The sequence below is a fragment of the Oryzias latipes genome, chromosome 18 (genome assembly GCF_002234675.1).
Source record: "Oryzias latipes chromosome 18, ASM223467v1".
In the NCBI taxonomy this organism is placed as follows: domain Eukaryota; kingdom Metazoa; phylum Chordata; class Actinopteri; order Beloniformes; family Adrianichthyidae; genus Oryzias; species Oryzias latipes.
In genome coordinates, this window is record NC_019876.2 from 29438210 (window position 1) to 29446885 (window position 8676).

Consider the following 8676-nt stretch of genomic DNA (forward strand, 5'->3'; position numbering starts at 1 on the left):
CTGTTTCTCAGGTATTTTGTTAGTTTTGTTCTCTCTCTCTGGTTGGTTTGAGGGTTTCTGGCTGGTTTGTGGGGGCTTTATGATGGGCTCTTTCCAGGGCCCCATTTTCTGATTTTGAATCATCCCCTCAGGGTGGCCACTCATCCATTCTAGGCATCAGCAGCCTGATTCCTCGTGATCCTTGCGGTTTTGTTTGTTTTTGTTTTATTTATTTATATTTTTTGCACTTCGGCTGACCATGCCATGATCCATTATTAATTCCACTGGACGCAGTGGAAGGCAGATATTCCTGATGTTCTCACTGTTCTGCCTCTCCATCCCTCCCAGTGGCGTCTTCTTGACGTTAGGTGGCGCTCAAAGTGTTTATCAGTTTTGCCTTTCGGCTGTCGTAACAATCCTCATGTTTTTAACTACATTTGTGAGAAGCCCTGTGCTGGACTTTGTGTAATCCTATGGGCTCCCCTCCGTTTTGCATCTTGATGTTTTCTCGGCGGTCTATTTTCCTCGTCACCGGTCTTTGCATCTCTGTGATCGCGACTTGTTTTCGAATCTGGGTTTCCACTTTATCTAGGTAAGACGTATGGTCCTCCGCCCATCTGGATTTATTTTCTGCCATGGATCTCTGGGTCATTGATGCAAGCCTCTCTGCCCACTATGCCATCCCTCGCATTAGTGCAGCGCATCAGGGTTTTTTTTAATCTTGGATGTATAAATGGGATTTTGTCATTGTTGGGCCACCTGTATTTTGTAATGTGCATTTTCCCCTATGGTCTTCCTTCATCTTGTTTTCTCTTTTAGATAGTTCGGTCCCCGTGTTCCTGTTGTTCTGGATGTTTCTGTCTTGCTTTCTGGTCTCTCCTTCTCGATACTTGGAGTGGTTTTGTTATGACGATGACAGTCTTTGGTCTCCCTCCACTTGTTTTCTGAGGCTGCGCCCTCCATTGGTTTTGGGGGGAATTTTATGAAGACTGGTTTATGAACGGTGTTGAACCCAAATCTAAAGCTCTAATGGTCCATTCACGGATCATGTGGTTCTGAGAGAATTCAGCCGTGGAAATTATTACAACGGTTGTTTCGAGAAGTGCGATGATAAATAGTTTAATACGTCATCAATTGACATGGTTTAGTGTTTAAATAACTTTACATTACGAGCAAATGTATCCTGGCCGTAGTAACAATATCACTGAGGCTCTCTGGTTTCAGTTTCAAGAGTTAAAATTTATGTCTGTAAGCCAATCCTCAGTCTGACTGAAGAACAAATGGATTTGATGATGTAGAGTTATTAGTTTAATTATAGATTGTATTGGATTTTTACAGGAATATTGTCAGATTTTTTTTAAGATGTAAATGTTTTTAGGATTTAGATGATCGTTCTCCTCTGCAGAGGCTCAGAACTGAGCAGATTGAAGTCTGAATGTGAATAAGTCAGAACAGCCGTTGGAGGCAGAGATTTGATCACAAAGAAAACATCAAACTGAAAGAATGTGGATCTTCCAGATCTGTCAGAGATACCAGGGAAGAACTCTGAAAGATTCCAACGCTGAAAAAGATGTGAGAAGCAGAAAAACACTTTAGTTTGACACTTTGATCAATGCAGGACGTTTAGAAAAAGTCCAGAAAAAGAGTCAAACTGATCTTTCCAAACACCAAATCTCTGTTTTCCCTCAAAGGATCAGGATCTTCAGGTCTTTCACTTCTCCACCTCATATCTGCTGATCTGTTTTCTGTTCCTGTCGTCTTTCAGCTCTCTGCAGGGACTTTCCTTCTCATCCGTCTTCCTCGTCCATTCCTTTGCTATTAGATCAACTGTCAGGTTGTTGCATCACAACCAACATGTTGGAGTTAGCAGCAGGAGCTCTGATGCCTTCAGGGTCGTCTGTTCAAAGCAGAACTGTTCCTTTGAGCTCAAACACGCCATCAGCTTTTAGGAATTGATCTGCAGACATCAACATTGTTCTGATTTTATGGAACATTCCAAGTTTCTTTGTGAATTTTTCCATCTTTTCTGATCACTTCATTTACAGAAAGCTCTGCTCTGACCTCTGACCTCTTTACTGCGGACAAAAACAAGATTCAGACTGTCATCACATCATGTCCACCCCACCCCCCCACTCTGGACCCCTACCAGTTTGCATATTGGTCTAATCGAGCGACTGATGATGCCATCTTCACAACTCTCCATTCAGCCTCACACCCCTGGAAACAAAAGACTCTCATGTCAGAATGCTATTCATTGACTTAAGCTCCGCCTTCAACACTTTCATCCCCCTGCAGCTCATCCACCAACTGGACCATCTAGGACTCATCACCTCCCCGTGTATCTGGCTGCTGGACTTTCTGACAGGGAGACCACAGGCAGTTCGTGTCGTCAGCAACCCCTCCAGCACCATTACAATGAACACAGGGGTCCCCCAAGGATGTGTGCTGAGCCCTCTTTTCTTCCCTCTGCTGACTCACGACTGCACCCCAACATCAAGCTCCAACCTCTTCATCAAGTTTGAGGATGACACAACAGTGGTGGGTCTCATCAACAACAACGATGAGACCCCCTCCAGGAGTGAGGTGAACAGGCTGCTCTGTGGTGCAAAGACAACCATCTCCACCTGAATGTGGAGAAGACAAAGGAGATGGTTGTGGACTTCAGGAGAAATCACACCCAGCACTCCACTGATCATCAATGGTGCTGCTGTGGAAAGGGTGAGCTGCACCAAGTTCCTGGGTGGGCACATCTCCGACGTCCTGTCTTGGAACCACAACACTGCATCACTGGCCAAGAGTGCCCAACGACGCCTATACTTCCTCCGCAAACTGAAGAGGGCCAGAGCTCCTCCCCCCATCATGCAGACCTTCTACAGGGGGGCCATTGAGAGCATCCTGACCAGCTGCATCACCGTGTGGTACGGAGCCTGCAACGCGTCCTGCCGGAAGACTCTGCAGGACATTGGAGAAACAGCTGAGAAGATCGTTGGTGTCCCTCTTACTGGCCTCTGGGACATTTATCACTCCCGCCTCACCCGCAAAGCCATCAGGATTGCAGGGGACCCCTCACACCCATCCCAGAGACACTTCAACCTGCTGCCATCAGGGAGGAGACTGCAAAGTCTCCAAGGCAGAACCAGCAGACTCAAGAACAGTTTCCTCCATCAGGCGATAAGGAAACTCAACTCCCTCCCTGCCCTCCCCCCTCAGCCCCCTCCCCTCACAGCTACAAACTTAAACTGAAAACGTTCCCACCTGCATCAGAATATCTTCACCAAAGACTGCCATCAACCATTCGTCACTTTAAACCATCTCGTTGCTCTTTTAGCACTATTTGAATTATTGTTATTATTATTATTGTTATTGTATATTATTGCACAGTGGGTTGAGGGGAAATAAAATTTCATCTGTGCTGTATATCATGTGTATGCAGCATACTTGACAACTAAAGCTGACTTTGACGTTGGAACAAGAGTCTGAACCTGAGAGCAGCTCTGACTGAAAGAATGAGGATCTTCTGGATGATCTTTGGGACTTTTGCTGTGCTATAGTTTGGAAGAATGTTCTGCAGCAGACATATTCCTGAAGGACGTATTTGTTCCTCAGTAACAGGGCGTGTTTGAACGGCAGCAAATTCCTCAGAACATCGAGGTTTCCTGCTGGATTGAAGAAGTGCTGCCCCCTGGTGGACAGGAACTCAGCAGTGCAACTTCAAAACGTACCAGGGTCTTAAATCAGAGATTTCAGCTCAATCATCTCCGGTTCTCTCGCTGCCTCATCAGTGACAAGCGGGGATCTCAGGCAGTCAGTCTCTGCATTAAAGGATCCATGAGAAAAGTGATCTGCGGTCGTTCCTGCTGCAGGCCCTCAAACCCCAAAGTCAAGTTTCCGTCCAGCAGCAGCATCACGTTCTGCTTTATTCATTTGGATTACAGCCTTCTGCTGTAAGCTCCACAAAGAAGGAAAGTAGGATGGTTGCCATTTTGACTGTGCACTTTAAAAAACTTCAAGTTGTTCATAAAGGAGACAATTTGTGTCAGATCAGGAAGAGTTTTTAATTTTCCCCGAGATACATTTTGTTCTTTTCTGCCATGAACAATTTTACTGCTTCCAAAAGCTCATAATAATAACTGGTGACTTGCCATTCTGTTCAGTAAAAAAGTAAGCATCTTCCCGTTCTTCCAGGAACGTCCTGTGTTTATCTGTATACTCCTAATTTCGCCATTTTGACCATGAGTGTAACAGTCTGCACGCACATCAAATGTTTACTTATTTTTTCCGGCATTGGGCGTAACCCGCGCAAATGATTGGCGGTCACCTATGTGTCGGGAGCAAACACACACACTGAAAAATTACTATTATTTATTTTTAATACTCTCTGATGGATTTGAGTGTGGTTTAAGAGGGAAAAACTATGAAATGAAGCACAGTATATAGAAAATATAATGAGACGCAAAAAGCTGCATGCTTATTGGCCGAGACCCCCTTGGGGCTCGAGAGCTGCGTGTTCGCCACCCCTGGACCAGATCAACCTTCTGCTCTCTGCTAAAGAGGCCGTTTCATCAGCTGGGAGTCTGTTGGAGATTCTAGGATCACCACACAGGTTCTGCAGCAGCTTCTCCTCCAGATGAGCAGAGAAGACTTTCTCCACCCATCTGTTCACAGTCACCATGAAACCATGAAGAAGAAGAAGATCCTCCTGAGATGTTAGCAAACCTGGAAGATGACGAGAAGAAACGTTTGATCTGTGAGAGTTTGAGCTCCAAGACAGAGTTTGTTTGTGAAGAGGACACATGTCATCTGTCCTCTCAGAGTCTCATTTTTTCACACTCCTGAACGTCTTCATTCCAACACCAAGTCTCCTGATCTTTTCTGTATTTTCATCTCATTCAAGATTAAAGACCGAGGACCTTCTCCTAGTCTCCATGATGACTTTAGCTGCAGCTGTCCAGTCATCTGGAAGAACCTCCTGATCCTCTGTCATACGTCAACACATTATCAAGATATTTTGGTGTTTTAGCTGAAGATGGCAAAGAGTCGTCAGCATAGAGGAGAACTTTCAGCTCTAAATGGGTTTCAATGAACACCGTCTTACAATAGATAAGCCTCTTGAAGAACAGAGAAGTTCCCAGATTTACTGGAGGAAGAAGAAGAAGCTGAGATGGATAAACAGGGAGGAGTGAAAAGCAGAACCAACTCTGGAGCTTTTAGCTCTGATTGGACCAAAAACATGGAGATTTTCAAGGCTTTAGTCCAACAAAGAACAGTGACATCTGGGGGAGAAAAGTACCCGTCACAGTTTTGGAGGATTCCGCTAATTCAGCCATTTTGCTGGTTTGGATTTCTTAAGGAAATGGAAATCTTCCCTCCTCCTCTTAGTCTACAATCCAACAGGCACAGAACTCCATTCCTATTCACTGGTTTCCACCTGGACAATGAAATTAACTATCCTCCATTCTGGGTGACATGGTCCTTCCAGGTTGCTAGCTTACTGTTACCTTTCATTCAGCTAACATGACATTTTTCCTGTTTTTCAATATGTTTTTCATATTTTTCTTTTTATGTAATTTAAAAAAAATTTTTTTTTGCTATTTCTTTACGATCGTTTTCTGATTTTCGTTAGTTTGGATTGTCTTGACACAGCTGTGAGAAACTCTTGACGTTTCTGCCATCTAGTGGTGTATTGAGGAACGTGTTGACTCTTCCCTGGAAAGGAGCTGGGGCCTCATTTCTAAAACTTTGCGTAGGATTTGCGTCAGAAGTGGCGTACGGATGAAACATAGGACGTGCGTACGCACAGAAATATTCAGATTTATAAAACCGTGCGCACGCACATCCTACGCATCTTTCCCTTAATAAATCACAACCAATTCTAAATGCTGCGCAGCTTTTGCGGCCTCATGACACGCCCATAGTTGCCCATAAATAGTCTGTGAAACGCCCACAAATGAATATTCATTGATTGCGAAACCATGGCAAACACAGAGAGAAAATGAAAAAAACGTAACTTCATTCAATGTGAGGTAGAAGTTATCGTTGGCGAGGTGGAAAAGAGGAGAAAAGTGTTGTTTGGAGGGCACAGTGTGGGCATTACTAACGCCAAAAAGGCACGTGAGCGGCAAACGGCGGCAGACGCCTTAAATGCTGCAGCCTCACAACCTCGGACCATTGTTAAATAAAAAAGAAATGGTCTGACATCAAAGTCAAGGCAAAAAAACGTCTAGCGCTGACCCCCCCCCCCCCCCCCCCCCCCGTGTCTGCCACGGGTGGGGGGGGGGGGGAGACACCGGAGCTGACCCCTCCTGATGAGAGATTGGCGGCAATAATTGGGGAAACCCTTTTAAGTGGAGTGGTGACTGAGGCGCAGGGGGACACCGACGCGCCAGATGCACCGGGTGACACCCCCCCAAAAGCCCGCAGAGGAAGTGGGAACCGGCTCATAAGCCACTCGTCCTCGTTTGCCAGCAAGTCTTCTTGCTGTCTAAAGATGCGTTCACTCTGAATTCTTCCATTTGCCACATCTTCTAAGGGCACAAGATCAGCCATTGTGCGTCATTACGCATTGTGATGGGGCATTTTATTTCCCTCCATTTAATTACATCTGACAAGCTACAGATGTCGGTAATAATCCACGTGGAAATGGGAAATTGTTCAGCGCAAATGTCATTTCTTGTTGCTTTCTGAATGGTTGAGACATACGCCATACATTGTTTTATCAAAAATAAAACAAACTAAAGGCATATGCATGAATACCATAATTCTGTAGCTTATGAAGAAATGTTTTACTATGAAAACAACTTTCCCCAGTGGACTATTAATGCATCTCTCTATCTATCCATCTGTCTGTCTAATTGCACCTATATCTGATCCGCCAGACGGACACATTGACGGGAATATCAGTTTTTACATTATTTCGTTCTGTTAACTATATTATTGATGAGGATGAATTGCTCAACATGCCAATATTGCAGAACATATTTCACTTTTCTTTCTGCAAATATGTGTTCATTTGAATTTCTGTTGTAATTCTCGTTTGATTGTTTTGTTTGTTTCACTGCTGATCGATCAAACGGGTGTTCGTGTAGCTGTTAATTGTCAGACTTGCTTTGTGAAGTCTTCATGTTATTTCTGAGAGGCAGGATTGTCATTTTCACTTTCACGTGTTTCTTCCATCTGCCGACGGTGTCGCCGTTTCTCATTTCACCCGTTTTTGTGCGTACGCCTGGGTCAGAGCGTGAAGGACCGCACATTTTCCCGTCAAGTTTGCTTTTTATAAATCTCAACTATTGCGTAGAGAGTGGCGTACGCCTTCTTTTGTGCGTACGCAACCTTTAGGAATGAGGCCCCTGGTCTCCTGAAGAATCCAGGGGTTTAAAAAATAATTCATGAAAACCATAACTAGGCAGAAAACTCCCATAGACTTCTCTAGAGAAATAAACATCTGTTACTCAGTCATTCTTGCTCTGATACCTTTTTTGTTACATGTTCTTGATGATCCTCATTTTTTATGATATTTTCCATAATTCAAGTTCTTCAAGTTATAAACTGACCAACCAGATGCCTCAGTAAAAGTATGTTTTTTATTAGCACTTCAAGCAACAATTTCCAACATCAATAAAAATCAAAAGGAAGAAAAAATACCTCAAGTATTCAAATACTAGGGGAACTTCGAAATCAAAAGTGGAAATTGTTCTTGGGTTTTCTACTTTTCATGACTAAGTGAGGTAAAACATAAGCAGACCTCCTTCTGAAACAAACTAAAAAGTGGTTGGATTTTTTAAAATGACTTCACGTGAAGATAGCATTTTTCAAGTGTTAATAAAACATGTAGAACTAAATGAAATAAAGTATCACCAATGATCACTCCAAAGACTTTTTACACACATGCATTCATCAATCCAATGATCTATGGTTTCTTCATGAAAGTCTCATTAGTTGTGACAAACCTCGATGTATGAAATTTGTTCTCCCTGGGGGAGGGGAGATGCAGATGCAGCCAATCTCAGGAACCATTTGGTGGTTTAACCCCCAAATCCAACCCCTTAATGCTGAGTGTCAATTACTGGAAGCTGGAATACACTTCCACAAAAAAAAGGTTGTAGTAGTCACGGTTCACCGGCAGGGGGAGCTAGAGCGATGTATTTAATCTGGTGTCATCACAAAAACACAACAGGAAAAAAATATGTACTCAAAAATACAATCACTTGATAACCATCTCCACAGTCAGTTCCTGTAAAAATCATTTCAAGCAAAGGTATTGCATAAAATAACCAAAACATGCGACAAAATTTTCAGTATAAGTGTCACAAAACAGCCTCTTGAGTGTGTGTCCATGCATTAGGTCAAATATTTGTGCTCAGTTGAAAAAATATCAATTCATTACACTTGTGAGAGCAAACAGTCGTCTACATAGAAACCTTTTTTAATGCATCAACGTTAATAATCTCTTTAGCGGTGGCTACTACTACTACTACTACTACTACTACTACTACTACTACTACTACTACTACTACTACTACTACTACTACTACTACTACTAAGAAGAAGAAGAAGAACACCAAGGTTAAGATTTAGCGAAGTATTGATTACGCTCAATCATTCTTCATTCTCTTTTTTATGGTTAGAAGTGAGTCAGTCAGCAGAAAATCATTTGGTTTGTCAGATTACACATTAAACTATGACTGAAGTCTAATCTGA